Source organism: Nomascus leucogenys, chromosome 17, assembly GCF_006542625.1.
Source record: "Nomascus leucogenys isolate Asia chromosome 17, Asia_NLE_v1, whole genome shotgun sequence".
NCBI classification, from domain to species: Eukaryota; Metazoa; Chordata; class Mammalia; order Primates; family Hylobatidae; genus Nomascus; species Nomascus leucogenys.
The window spans coordinates 32,026,215-32,041,355 of record NC_044397.1 but is presented as its reverse complement, the minus strand read 5'-3'; the positions used below and the strand labels follow the sequence as shown (position 1 = coordinate 32,041,355).

Below are 15,141 nucleotides of genomic sequence, written 5' to 3'. Positions count from 1 at the left end.
TTCGCTCTTTTTGCCCAGGCTGGAGTGCAATGGCCTGATCTCAGTTCACTGCAACCTCCGCCTCCCAGGTTCAAGCGATTCTCCTGTCTCAGCCTCCCAAGTGGCTGGGATTACAGGCTCATGCCACCATGTCCGGCTAATTTTTGTATTTTTAGTAGAGACGGGGTTTCATCATATTGGCCAGGCTGGTCTCAAACTTCTGACCTCAGGTGATCCGCCTGCCTTGGCCTCCCAAAGTGTTGGGATTACAGGCGTGAGCCACCACACCCAGCTAATTTTTGTATTGCACTCCAGCCTGGGCAACAGCAGGAGACTCTGTCTCGAAAAACAAAACAAACAACAACAACAACAACAAAATATATGTGTATATGTATATATATATATATATATACTGGGACTACAGGCATGAGCTACTGTGCCTGGACTGATACATTTCTCTCTCTTTTTTTTGAGATGCAGTCTGGGTCTGTCACCCAGGCTGGAGTGCAGTGGCACAATCTCAGCTCAATGCAACCTCTGCCTCCCAGGCTCAAGCAAGTCTCCTGCCTCAGCCTCGCCTGTAGCTGGGAATACAGGCACACGCCACCATGCCATCTAATTTAATTTTTTTTTTTTTTTTTGAGATGGAGTCTCACTCTGTCACCTAGGCTGAAGTGCAGTGGCCTCATCTCAGCTCACTGCAACCTGCACGTCCCAGGTTCAAGCGATTCTCCTGTCAGCCTCCGGAGTATGAGATTACAGGTGCATGCCACCATGCCTGGCTAATTTTTATATTTTTAGTAGAGACAGGATTTCACCATGTTGGCCAGGCTGGTCTTGAACTCCTGACCTCAAGTGATCCACCCACCTCGGCCTCCCAAAGCTGAGATTACAGGTGTAAGCCATAGCTCCCATGATATATTTCTCTTTATAGATGGGTCTGGTAAATAAAACAAGAAAATTAATTAGAATATCATTATTTTGCAGCCCTTAATAAATTAATTTAAACAATGATTGTCAATCGCTGCTAAACTCACGCACACAGAAAAATCATCACAAAAAAGTCACAACTTGATATGTGACTTCTGATGAAATAGTATTGGAAAAAAAGAATGAGCCTGAATCTATCAAGTCTCTAGATCTAATTACCAGAGGAACATACGAAATGATTACAATGAGGAAGTCAGTAAAGTCAAGATTGTGGCATTTTAAAAATGGTACTTCAAAAAGGAAGAGAGAGGCCGGGCTCAGTGGCTCACACCTGTAATCCCAGCACTTTGGGAGGGTGAGGTGGGCAGATCACAAGGTCAGCAGTTCGAGACCAGCCTGGCCAACATGGTGAAACCCCGTCTCTACTAAAAATACAAAAATTAGCCAGGCGTGGTGGCGGATGCCTGTAGCTACTTGGGAGGCTGAGGCAGGGAGAATGTCATGAACCCGGGAGGTGGAGTTTGCAGTGAGCCGAGATCGCGCCACTGCACTCCAGCCTGGGTGACAAAGCGAGACTCCATCTCAAAAAAAAAAAAAAAGGAAGAGAAAGAGTGGAAGGGAACCCATGAATTTAAAAAGACTTGAGATGTAATTTTAAAAAGAGAGGAAGGCTTGAGAAATGTACCTGCCAAGTCCATCGTATGGACTTTATTTTAAAAAAGTTAACTGTAGGCTGGGTGTGGTGGCTCACACCTATAATCCCAGCACTTTGGGAGGCTGAAGTGAGAGGATCAACTGAGCCCAGGAGTTTGAGATCAGCCTAGACTACGTGGCAAAACCCCGTCTCTACCAAAAAGAAAAAAAAATTAGGCTGGCCGTGATGGCTCATGCCTGTAATCCCAGCAATTTGGGAGGCCGAGATGGGTGGATCACCTGAGGTCAGGAGTTTGAGATGAGCCTGGCCAACATGGTGAAACCCCAACTGTACTAAAAATACAAAAGTTAGCTGGGCATGGTGGCGGGCACGTGTAATCCCAGCTACTCAGGAGGCTGAGGCAGGAGAATCACTTGAACCTGGGAGGCAGAGCTTGCAGTGAGCCGAGATCGTGCCATTGCATTCCAGCCTGGGTGACAGAACAAGATCCTGTCTCAAAACAAAACAAAAGAAAGTCAACTGTGAATAAAAGCAGGGAGGAGAATTGGTAAAAATTGGAATTTGATGATTTTACGGAATTTTATTTATTTTTCAGACGAAGTCTTGCTCTATTGCCAGGCTAGAGGGCAGTGGCATGATCTTGGCTCACTGCAACCTCCACCTCCCGGGTTCAAGCAGTTCTGCCTCAGCCTCCCGAGTAGCTGGGATTACAGGCACACACCACCACGCCCAGCTAATTTTTGTATTTTTAATAGAGATGGGGGTTTCACCATTTGGCCAGGATGGTCTCGATCTCTTGACCTCGTGATCCGCCCACCTCGGCCTTCCAGAGTACTGGGATTACAGGCGTGACCCCCCGCCCCTGGCCTGGAATAAATTTTTTTTTTTTTTTTTTTTTTTTTTGAGACAGAGTCTCGCTCTGTCGCCCAGGCTGGAGTGCAGTGGCGCAATCTCGGCTCACTGCAAGCTCCACCTCCCAGGTTCACGCCATTCTCCTGCCTCAGCCTCTCCGAGTAGCTGGGACTACAGGCACCCGCCACCACGCCCGGCTAATTTTTTTTTGTATTTTTAGTAGAGATGGGGTTTCACTGTGGTCTCGATCTCCTGACCTCGTGATCCGCCCGCCTCGGCCTCCCAAAGTGCTGGGATTACAAGCATGAGCCACCACGCCCGGCCGGAATAATTTTTTTTTGGTGCAATAATGGAATTACAGTTAAGTTTGTAAAAATAGTTTCTCTTTTAGAAATACGTACTGAAGCTGGGCGCGGTGGCTCACGCTTGTAATCTCAGCACTTTGGGAGGCCGAGGCAGGCGGATCACGAGGTCAGGAGATCGAGACCACAGTGAAACCCCGTCTCTACTAAAAATACAAAAAATTAGCCCGGTGTGGTGGCGGGCGCCTGTAGTCCCAGCTACTCGGAGAGGCTGAGGCAGGAGAATGGCGTGAACCCGGGAGGCGGAGCTTGCAGTGAGCCGAGATTGCGCCACTGCACTCCAGCCTGGGCGACAGAGCGAGACTCCGTCTCAAAACAAAAAAAAAAAACAAAAAAAGAAATACGTACTGAAGCCGGGCATGGTAGCTCACACCTGTAATTCCAGTACTTCGGGCGGCCGAGGCTGGCAAATCATGAGGTCAGGAAATTGAGACCATCCTGGCCAACAGGGTGAAACTCCGTCTCTACTAAAAATACAAAAATTAGCTGGACGTGATGGCACATGCCTGTAGTCCCAACTACTCAGGAGGCTGAGGCAGGAGAATTGCTTGAACCCGGGAGGCGGAGGTTGCAACGAGCCAAGATGGCGCTACTGCACTCCAGCCTGGCGATAGAGCGAGACTCCGTCTCAAAAAAGAAATACGTATTGAAAGAATTATAGCTGTTCTGTATGATATATGGAACTTACTTCCAAATAATGACAATGTAGGAGAGTGGGTATAGATGACCCAAGATTACCCATAAATTAATAATTGTTAAATCAGATGACATATACATGGAGATTCACTATTATTCTGTCCATTTTTGCATACATTTGAAATTGTCCATAATTTGTTTATTTTTATTTATTTTTATTTTTATTTATTTATTTTTTTTGAGACGGAGTCTCACTCTGTCACCTAGGCTGGAGTGAAGTGGCACGATCTCGGCTCACTGCAAACTCCGCCTCCCAGATTCACACCATTCTCCTGCCTCAGCCTCCTCAGTAGCTGGGACTACAGGCACCCGCCACCATGCCCGGTTAATTTTTTGTATTTTTAGTAGAGACGGGGTTTCACCGTGTTAGCCAGGATGGTCTCGATCGCCTGACCTCGTGATCTGCCTGCCTCGGCCTCCCAAAGTGCTGGGATTAAAGGCGTGAGCCACCATGCCTGGCCTGGGTCATACTATTATTTAAAAATGTTTCTAAACTGGGTGCAGTCACTCACACCTGTAGTCCCAGTACTTTGGGAGGCTGAGGTGGGAGGGGCGCTTGAGACCAGGAGTTTGAGACCAGCCTGGGCAACAAGACCCCATCTGTAATAAAAATTGTGAAAATTAAAAATAAATATAAGAAGATTTTCTGTCCCTTTTCTCATTATCATATACAGGGTGAGCAGATGCTGATTAAACTTCTATTGGGGCTGGGAGCTGTAATCCCAGCAGTTTGGGAGGCCGAGGTGGGTGGATTACCTGCAGTCAGAAGCTCAGGACAAGCCTGGCCAACATGGTAAAACCCTGTCTCTACTAAAAATACAAAAAATTAGCTGGGCATGGTGGCACATGCCTGTAATCTCAGGTACTCAGGAGGCTGAGGCAGGAGAATTGCTTGAACCCGGGAGGCAGAGGTTGCAGTGAGCAGAGATCGAGCCACTGCACTCCAGCCTGGGTGACAGAGCAAGACTCTGTCTAAAAAAAAATAAAAAAAAGCCAGGCTCGGTGGCTCACGCTTGTAATCCCAGCACTTTGGGAGGCCGAGGCGGGCGGATCACGAGGTCAGGAGATGGAGACCACGGAGAAACCCCGTCTCTACTAAAAATACAAAAAATTAGCCGGGCGTGGTGGCGGGCGCCTGTAGTCCCAGCTACTCGGAGGCTAAGGCAGGAGAATGGCGTGAACCCGGGAGGCGGAGCTTGCAGTGAGCCGAGATTGCACCACTGCACTCCAGCCTGGGCCACAGAGCGAGACTTTGTCTCAAAAAAAAAAAAAAAAAAAAAAAAAGACTTCTGTTTGGTTCTTTGGTCCACAGATGAGACTGAAGAAAGGATGTTTCCCAGAGGTCCTGGACTTGGACCTATTATAGTACCTGTGTGTGACTCCAGTTGTCTCTTTTCAGGAGGAGGTGTGTTATTGGTTTTGTGTGACATTAGAATGATTGAATTATGGTGGGGTAGGAGCATTTAAAAATATTAAATGTGTGGGAAGATATATGCATGGGAGTCGTGAGATCCACCAGATGTACATGGTGGATATGGCAGGACCTGACCATTGTCCTCTAAGACCCACTTTTCTCTTCTTTAGTGATAGTAGAATTTTTAGCAGAGCCTCTATTTCCCAGCCTGCACTGCAGCTTGGAATGGTCATGTGACTATGTCTGGCCAATGGGATGTAAGAAGAAGTACAATGGCTTCCTAGAATCATCCAGAAGAAACATGTAGCACCCTCTCTTTGTTCCCCCCTCCCTTTTTTTTTTTTCCAGATGGAGTCTGGCTCTGTTGCCAGCCTGGAGTGCAGTGGCAGGATCTCGGCTGACTGCAATCTCCCCCTCCTAGGTTCAAGCAATTCCCCTGCCTCAGCCTCTCAAGTAGCTGGGACTACAGGCATGAACCACTATGCCTGGCTAATTTCTTGTATTTTTAGTAGAGACGGAGTTTTACCATGTTGGCCAAGATGGTCTCTATCTCCTGACCTCATGATCTTCCCACCTAGGCCTCCCAAAGTGCTGGGATTAAAGGTGTGAGCCACTACGCCCAGCCTCTTTGTCCTTTTTTAGCTCTGTTTCTCCATCCTGTGCTTGGGACTTAGACGCACTGACTAAAACTCCATCTTGGCCCGTGAAGAAGGGGTTGGGGCACCAGCCTTCATGGAGAAGAGCTATGTACCAGCCTGGATGACTTACCTCTGGATTTTTACCTGCAAGAGAAAAAAAAACTTTAATTTTGTTTAAATTATTGCCACTGTAGGTCTCTGTCATGTGCACTGAACCTACTCCTCATAAATACAGTGGATATCTCTTGTTTCTGCCTGTCCAGCCACAACTTCCCATTCTCTTTGGGGGACTTCCTCTACCCTATTCCATATGGTTTGGGTGGACTGTGAGTCACTAAGTCCTTCTCTTTTCCCCAACAGGTGGGCAAGTGACCAAATCCAACCAACCAAGACTCCTCTTGAGTCATCAGGAATGAAAACCTGGGTGGACTGGCACAGGGACCCCTAGGCAGATTATTATTATTATTATTATTATTATTATTATTATTATTATTTTGAGACGGACTTTCACTCTTGTTGCCCAGGCTGGAGTACAATGGCATGATCTCAGCTCACTGCAACCTCCACCTCCCGGGTTCAAGAGATTCTTCTGCCTCAGCCTCCTGAGTAGCTGGGATTACAGGAGCCTGCCACCACACCCAGCTAATTTTTTTGTATTTTTAGTAGAGACAGGGTTTCACCATGTTGGTCAGGCTGGTCTTGAACTCCTGACCTCAGGTGATCCACCCGCCTCAGCCTCCTAAAGTGCTAGGATTACAGGAGTGAGCCACTGTGCCTGGCCAGAATATTAACAGATTGTTATTAATGAAAGCTGTATTTCTCCTGAAATATTCATTATGTATTATATTAACAAGTGCAGGAATGCAGAAGAAATACAGCTTTCAGTTTTGCCTAGACCTAAAAGATGGTCCTGAGGAAGGTGATGTCAGTGCCCCCAAAATAAGATCCTTGAGGGTCTCTGAGTGGCCCTGAATTCTATCTTTTCTGAGTTCTGGTTACTTAACTTTGCCTTTGTTTTTTATTCTGTGAGCTACGCAGTATTCTTGGGTTTTTTTGTTTTTGTTTTTTTTTGTTTTTTTTTTGAGATGGAGTTTTGCTCTGTTGACCAGGCTGGGGTGCAGTGGCGTGATCTTGGCTTATTGCAGCTTCCGCCTCCTGAGTTCAAGCAGTTCTTCTGCTCAGCCTCCTTAGTAGCTAGAATTATAGGCATGCACCACCGCGCCCAGCTAATTTTTCATTTTATTTTATTTTATTTTAATTTTTTTTTTTGCACACAAAACAATAAACATTTTCTAAAAGTACATACAAACAAAAAGATGCATATCAAACATATTAGGAAGGTTGCACATGGGAACACGGGGAATAGAAATGAGGGGGTGAGAATTAAAGAAAATATATGAGAGAGGGACTTTGTATAGATCAATGATAATAACTCAATCCTCTATTTGACAAAGAAGAAGGAGAAGGAAGAGAAAGAAAATGAAAGTGGGATAAAGGATCAGAAAGGGAGGAAAATAGAAAAAATTAGAGTATGACTCCAGGGTAGACCTGTTTTGTTGTCGCTTGGTTGGTTGGTTTGTCAGTTGTATTTTTCATATGTTTCGCCATGTTGGCCAGGCTGGTCTCGAACTCCTAGCCTCAAGTGATCAACCCACCTCGGCCTCCCAGAGTACTGGGACTACAGGCGTGAGCCACCACATCCAGCCCCCACATTGCTTCTGGCCTCTGTGGTAGACCTCCCAGACGGGGCGGCCGGGCAGAGGTGCTCCCCACATCCCAGACGGGGCAGCCAGGCAGAGGTGCTCCTCACTTCCCAAGCGGGGCGGCCGGGCAGAGACGCTCCTCACTTCCTAGACGGGGTGGCGGCCAGGCAGAGGGGCTCCTCACTTCCCGGACGGGGAGGCCGGGCAGAGGTGCTCCTCACTTCCCAGACAGGGCGGCCACGCAGAGGCGCTCCTCACTTCCCAGACGGGGCGGCCACGCAGAGGCGCTCCTCACTTCCCAGACGGGGCGGCCGGGCAGAGGCGCTCCTCACTTCCCAGACGGGGCGGCCGGGCAGAGGGGCTCCTCACTTCCCGGACGGGGCGGCCGGGCAGAGGCGCTCCTCACATCCCAGACGATGGGTGGCCAGGCAGAGACGTTCCTCACTTCCTACACGGGGTGGCGGCTGGGCAGAGACACTCCCCACCTCCCAGACAGGGCGGCGGCCGGGCAGAGGCTGCAATCCCAGCACCCTGGGAGGCCAAGGCAGGCGGCTGGGAGGCGGAGGCTGCAGCGAGCCAAGACCACGCCACCGCACTCCAGCCCGGGCAACACCGAGCACCGAGTGAGCGAGCCTCCGTCTGCAGTCCCAGCACCTCGGGAGGCCGAGGAGGGCAGACCACTCGAGGTCAGTAGCTGGAGACCAGCCTGGCCGACATGGCGAAACCGCGCCTCCAGCCAAAGGAGAAAAACCAGGGAGGGGTGGTGGCGCGCGCCGGCAATCCCAGGCAGCCCGCAGGCCAGGGCAGGAGAATCACGGGAACCGGACGCAGGGAGTCTGCAGTGAGCAGACTGTACTCCAGCGTGGGCCACAGAGGGAAGAAAAGAAAGGAGGGGGCCGGGCGCGGTGGCTCACGCTTGTAATCCCAGCACTTTGGGAGGCCGAGGCGGGCGGATCACGAGGTCAGCAGATCGAGACCACGGTGAAACCCCGTCTCTACTAAAACTACAAAAAATTAGCCGGGCGTGGTGGCGGGCGCCTGTAGTCCCAGCTACTCGGAGAGGCTGAGGCAGGAGAATGGCGTGAACCCGGGAGGTGGAGCTTGCAGTGAGCCGAGATCGCACCACTGCACTCCAGCCTGGGTGAAAGAGCGAGACTCCGTCTCAAAAAAAAAAAAAAAAAAAAAAAAAAGAAAAGAAAAGAAAGGAGGGAAGGAAGGAGGGAAGGAAGGCAGGCAAATTTTTTATTTTTAGTAGAGATGGGGTTTCACCATTTTGGCCAGGCTGGCCTTGAACTCCTGACCTCAAGCGATCCGCCCACCTAGGCCTCCAAAAGTGCTGGGTTTACAGGTGCGAGCCACCGCGCCCGGCCTAAGAGCACAAACTTGATGAACTCTGCGTTGCTTGCTCTCTGATGGCCCAGGCCCAGACCCTGCTGGCCCAGCTGGACCTATGGAGTTATCATCATCTTACATAAGAGGAGCCAGGAAATAGTGGGCGGAGCTAAGAAGACAGGAATTGCATGTTATTTAAAGTTTCAATGGTAACCAAGAGGAGAACTAGCCGGGCGCGGTGGCTCAAGCCTGTAATCCCAGCACTTTGGAAGGCCGAGGCGTGCGGATCACGAGGTCAGGAGATCGAGACCATCCTGGCTAACACGGTGAAACCCCGTCTCTACTAAAAAAAATACAAAAAATTAGCCGGGCGTGTTGGCGGGCCCCTGTAGTCCCAGCTACTCAGGAGGCTGAGGCAGGAGAATGCCGTGAACCCGGGTGGCGGAGCTTGCAGTGAGCCGAGATCACGCCACTGCACTCCAGCCTGGGGGACAGAGCAAGACTCCGTCTCAAAAAAAAAAAAAAAAAAAAAAAAGAGGAGAACTAAAATAGAGAGATATACCACAATGAAGGGAACGCTGGTATCAGTGAGCTAAATTCTGATGTATCACAGCCAAAAGACAAGAGATAAAGCATACAATTGATCAAACAATCAGCCTATGAGACAGGGTGAGGAAAAAGAAGAACAAAAGAAACAATTGATCAGGCAATAAGAATATGAGCTAGTTTTGGCCGGGCGCGGTGGCTCACGCTTGTAATCCCAGCACTTTGGGAGGCCGAGGCGGGCGGATCACGAGGTCAGGAGATCGAGACCACGGTGAAACCCTGTCTCTACTAAAAATATAAAAAAATAAGCCGGGCGTGGTGGCGGGCGCCTGTAGTCCCAGCTACTCGGAGAGGCTGAGGCAGGAGAATGGCATGAACCCGGGAGGCGGAGCTTGCAGTGAGCCGAGATCGCGCCACTGCACTCCAGCCTGGGCGGCAGAGCGAGACTCCGCCTCAAAAAAAAAAAAAAAAAAAAGAATATGAGCTAGTTTTTTGTTTTGTTTTGTTTTGTTTTGTTTTTGAGACAGGGTCTCACTCTGTCCCCCAGGCTGGAGTGCAGTGTTGCGATCATACCTCACTGCAGCCTCAACGTCCTGGGCTCAAGTGATCCTCCCTCCTCAGCCTCCCAAGTAGCTGGGACCACAGGCGCATGCCACTATGGATGGCTAATTTTTTAATTTAGGGTAGAGATGAGGTCTTGCTATGTTGCCCAGTCTGGTCTTGAACTTCTGACCTCAAGTGATCCTCCAGAGTTGGCCTCCAAAAATGCTGGGATTACAGGCGTGAGCCACTGTGTTGGGCTGTTTGAAAATTTTTTATTTATTACCAAATCATTGGTAAATCTCTGTGGCTCACGCCTGTAGTACCAGCACGTTGGGAGGCCAACATTGGAGGATCACTGAGGCCAGGAATTTGAGTCCAGCCTGGGCAATATAGTGAGACCCTCCCTGTCTCTACAAAAAATAAAAATATTGGCTGGGCACGGTGGCTCACGCCTGTAATCCCAGCACTTTGTAAGGCCAAGATGGGTTTGAGGTCAGGAGTTCAAGACCGGCCTGGCTAACATGGTGAAACCCCGTTTCTACTAAAAATACAAAAAATTATCTGGGCATGGTGGTGCGTGCCTGTAATCCCAGCTACTCAGAAGGCTGAGACAGGAGAATCGCTTGAACCCAGGAGGCGGAGGTTGGGGTGAACCAAGATAGCACCATTCCACTTCAGCTTGAGCAACAAGAGTGAAACTCCATCTAAAAAAATAAATATATAGGCTGGGCGCAGTGGCTCACGCCTGTAATCCCAGCAATTTGGGAGGCTGAGGCAGGTGGGTCAGGAGGTCAGGAGATGGAGACCATCCTGGCTAACACGGTGAAACCTCGTCTCTACTAAAAATGCAAAAAATTAGCTGGGCATGGTGGCAGGCACCTGTAGTCCCAGCTACTCCGGAGGCCAAGGCAGGAGAATGGCGTGAACCCAGGAGGCAGAGCTTGCAGTGAGCTGAGATCGTGCCACTGCACTCCAGCTTGGGTGACAGAGCAAGACTCCATCTCAAAAAATTAATTAATTAAAATAAATAAATAAAATAAAAATAAAAATATTAGCCAGACGTAGTGGTGCACGCCTGTCGTTCTAGCTACTCAAGAGGCTGAGGCGGGAGAATCAGTTGAACCCAGGAGTTCAAGGCTGCAGTGAGCTGTGATTGTGCCGCTGCACTCCAGTGTGAATTACAGAGGAAGACCCTGTCTCAAAAAACAAAACAAAACAAAACAAAACAAAATGTTTGTTTGAGGTCTTTAGTATGAGTTCTTCTGTGCTAGCTGAGGTTTTAAAAATGTGCACTATGTTAAACAAGTATTTAAAGTAAATAACTTAAAGTCGGCCGGGTGCGGTGGCTCACGCCTGTAATCCCAGCACTTTAGGAGGCCAAGGCGGGCGGACCACGAGGTCAGGAGATCAAGACCATCCTGGCTAACACAGTGAAACCCCGTCTCTACTAAAAATACAAAAAATATTAGCTGGGCTTGGTGGCGGGCGCCTGTAGTCCCAGCTACTCAGGAGGCTGAGGCAGGAGAACGGCTGAACCCAGGAGGCAGAGCTTGCAGTGAGCCAAGATCACACCACTGCGCTCCAGCCTGGGCGACAGAGCGAGACTCCGTCTCAAAAAAAAAAAAAAAAATTATTTAAAGTCATTTAAACTAAATGACTTTAATTAAAAAAAAACAACAACAACTCGCTGGGTGAGGGGCTCACGCCTGTAATCCCAGCACTTTGGGAGGCAGAGACTGGCAGATCAGTTGAGGTTGGGAGTTCAAGACCAGCCTGGGCAACATGGTGAAACCCTGTCTCTACTAAAAATACAAAAATTAGCCAGGCATGGTGACGGGCACCTGTAACCCCAGCTACTCAGGAGGCTGAGACACGAGAATCGCTCGAACCTGGGAGGCAGAGGTTGCAGTGAGCCAAGATCGGGTCATTGCACTCTAGCCTGGGTGACAAGAGTGAAACTCCGTCTCAAAAAAAAAAATGCCGGGTGTAATGGCTCACACCTGTAATCGCAGCACTTTGGGAGGCTGAGGTGGGCGGATCACTTGAGGTCAGAGTGCCTGTAATCTCAGCTACTTGGGAGGCTGAGGCAGGAGAATCACTTGAACCCAGGAGGCAGAGGTTGCAGTGAGCCAAGACTGCGCCATTGCACTCCAGCCTGGGCAACAAGAGCGAAACTCCATCTCAAAAACAAAACAAACCAAAACAAAAAATAAATTTTTTTTGAGGTCTAAAGTATGAGCTCTTCGGTACTAGCTGATGTTTTAACAATATGCACATTGTTAAACAATCATTTAAAGTAAATGATTTAAAGTCATTTAAGTTAAATGACTTTAATTAAAAAAAAAAAAAATCAGGCCGGGCTCAGTGGCTCACACCTGTAATCCCAGCACTTTGGGAGGCTGAGGCAGGCGGATCACGAGGTCAAGAGATCAAGACCATCCTGGCCAACATGGTGAAACCCTATCTCTACTGAAAATACAGAAATTAGCCAGGTGTAATGCCTGTAATCCCAGCTACTTGGGAGACTGAGGGAGGAGAATCACTTGAACCCCAGGGGCAGAGGTTGTAGTGAGCCAAGATTGCACCACTGCACTCCAGCCTGGCAACAGAGCAAGACTCTGTCTCAAAAAAAAAAAAAAAAGTACTATCTTGTTCCTCCACATCTTTATGGCACTTAGTGGACTTGCGGACTTGTAGAATGGAGAACACAAAGTTCGTTCTCCTCATTGTACAGATGAGCGATGAGGAAAAAAAGGCTTAATGACTTAGCGATGTCACGGAGCCCATTGGTGACTAAGCTGGGGCCAGGTTGGCAGCAGCAGTCGGCAGTTCCTGGGCTTCTATCCCAGTGTGCCTTCCACTATACCATGCTTCCAATGCAAAATGCCAGCAAGGTTTACATAATTAAGAGAAAACAGTCATTTTCTTTGGGCCATCAGACACTTGTATTTGAAGAGATCCAGAACCTTCCTTGGGGTTTTTATTCTTTTCATTAAGATGGCAAATTAGGGTGGGCACAGTGGCTCACACCTGTAATCCCAGTACTTTTTGGAAGGCCAAGGCCGGAGGATTGCTTGAGTCCAGGAGTTCAAGACCAGCCTGGGCAACATAGCAAGACCCTGTCTCTACCAAAAAGTTAGCTGGGTATGGTGGCGCATGCCTGTGTTCCCAGCTACACAGGAGGCTGAGGCAGGAGGATCTTTTGAGTCCAGGAGGTTGAGGTTACAGTGAGCTATGATTGTTCCACTGCACTCCAGCGTAGGTGACAGAGTGAGACTCCAAAAAAAAAAAAAGATAAAAAAAAAGATGATAAATTACATTAACACACTATGAGAATTAGCCAGGGGTGGTGACATGCACCTGTAGTCCCAGCTACTTGGTACTCCATCGCTTGAGCCCAGGAGGGTGACTGCAGCAATCCAAGATCTTGCCACTGCATTCCAGCCTGGGTGATAGAGTGAGATCTTGTCTCTAAATAAATAAATAAAAAGAGAAAGACCTATCAGCAAATATTGAACGTTAATTAATAATATGCATTCTGGACCACAGACGGGTCCATCCGGCGTTGTTCTGGATTCTCATCATAACTTAAAGGGAAACTTTCACAATGTCTGGAGCCCTTGATGTCCTGCAAATGAAGGAGGAGGATGTCCTTACGTTCCTTGCAGCAGGAACCCACTTAGGTGGCAACAATCTTGACTTCCATATGGAACAGTACATCTACGAAAGGAAACGTGATGGCATCTACATCCTAAATCTGAAGAGGACCTGGGAGAAGCTTCTGCTGGCAGCTCGTGCCATTGTTGCCATTGAAAACCCTGCCAATGAGGGCCGGGTGTGGGGGCTCAGGCCTGTAATCCCAGCACTTTGGGAGGCCGAGGCGGGCAGATCATGATATCAGGAGATCGAGACCATCCTGGCTAACATGATGAAACCCCGTCTCTACTAAAAATACAAAAAATATTAGCCGGGCTTGGTGGCGGGCGCCTGTAGTCCCAGCTACTCGGGAGGCTGAGGCAGGAGAATGATGTGAACCCGGGAGGTGGAGCTTGCAGTGAGCCGAGATGGCTCCACTGCACTCTATCTAGCCTGGGTGACAGAGTGAGATTCCGTCTCAAAAAAAAAAAAAAAAAAGAAAAGAAAAAAAAGAAAAGAAAACCCTGCTGATGTCAGTGTCACATTCTCCAGGTATACTGGCCAGAGGGCCGTGCTGACGTTTGCTGCTGCCACTGGAGCCACTCCAATCGCTAGCCGCTTCACTCCTGGAACCTTCACTAACCATATCCAGGCAGCCTTCCGGGAGCCATGGCTTCTTGTGGTTACTGACCCCAGGGCTGACCACCAGCCTCTCACAGAGGCATCTTATGTTAACCTACCTACCTTGCTCTGTGTCACACAGATTCTCCTCTGTGCTATCTGGACATTTGCCATCCCATGCAACAAGGGAGCTCATGCAGTGGGTTTGATGTGGTGGATGCTGGCTTGGGAACTTCTGGTCATCTGTGGCACCATTTCCCGTGAACACCCATGGGAGGTCATGCCTGATGATCTCTCCTTTTTTTTTTTTTTTTTTTAGATGGAGCCTTGCCCTGTCACCCAGGCTGGAATGCAATGGCGTGATCTCAGCTCACTGCAACCTCCGCCTCCTGGGTTCAAGTGATTCTTCTGCCTCAGCCTCCCGAGTAGCTGGGGCTACAGGCACCTGTCACCACACCTGGCTAATTTTTTGTATTTTTAGTGGAGACAGGGTTTCATCATGTTAGCCAGGATGGTTTCGATCTCCTGACCTTGTGATCTGCCCGCCTCGGCCTCCCAAAGTGCTGGGATTACAGGCATGAGCCACCGTGCCCAGCTGGTAATCTCTATTTCTATAGAGATCCTGAAGAGGTTGAAAAAGAAGAACAGGTTGGGCCAGGCACAGTGACTCATGCCTGTAATCTCAGCACTTTTGGAGGCCGAGGTAGGTGGATCACGAGGTCAGGAGTTTGAGACCAGCCTGGCCAACATGGTGAAACCCCGTCTCTATTAAAAATACAAAATAAAATTAGCCAGGCGTGGTGGTGCGTGCCTGTATTCCCAGCTATACGGGAGGCTGAGACAGGAGGATTTCTTGAACCCAGGAGGCGGAGGTTGCAGTGAGCTGAGATCGCACCACTGCACTCCAGCCTGGGCGACAGAGCAAGACTCTGTCTCAAAAAAATAAATAGATAAATAAAAATAAAATAAAAAGCTGTCTGCTGCTGAAAAGGCCGTGACCAAAGAGGAATTTCAGGGTTAATGGACTGCTTCAGCTCCTGAATTCACTGCTACTCAGCCTGAGGTTGGAGACTGGTCTTACGACGAGCAGGTGCCCTCTGTGCCTATCCAGCAGTTCCCTACTGAAGACTGGAGCAGTCAGCCTGCCACGGAAGACTGGTCTGCAGCTCCCATTTCTCAGGCTGCTGAATGGGTAGCAGCAACAACTGAATGGCCTTAATGTGTTCTTGCACGG

At 49.0% G+C, this 15,141-nt stretch overlaps 1 pseudogene; it reads left to right on the top strand.

Moving 5' to 3' along the window:
* The first annotated feature begins 13,257 nt into the window (after positions 1–13,257).
* On the top strand, positions 13,258–14,928 carry LOC115830399 (annotated as a pseudogene).
* The last annotated feature ends 213 nt before the right edge of the window (positions 14,929–15,141 follow it).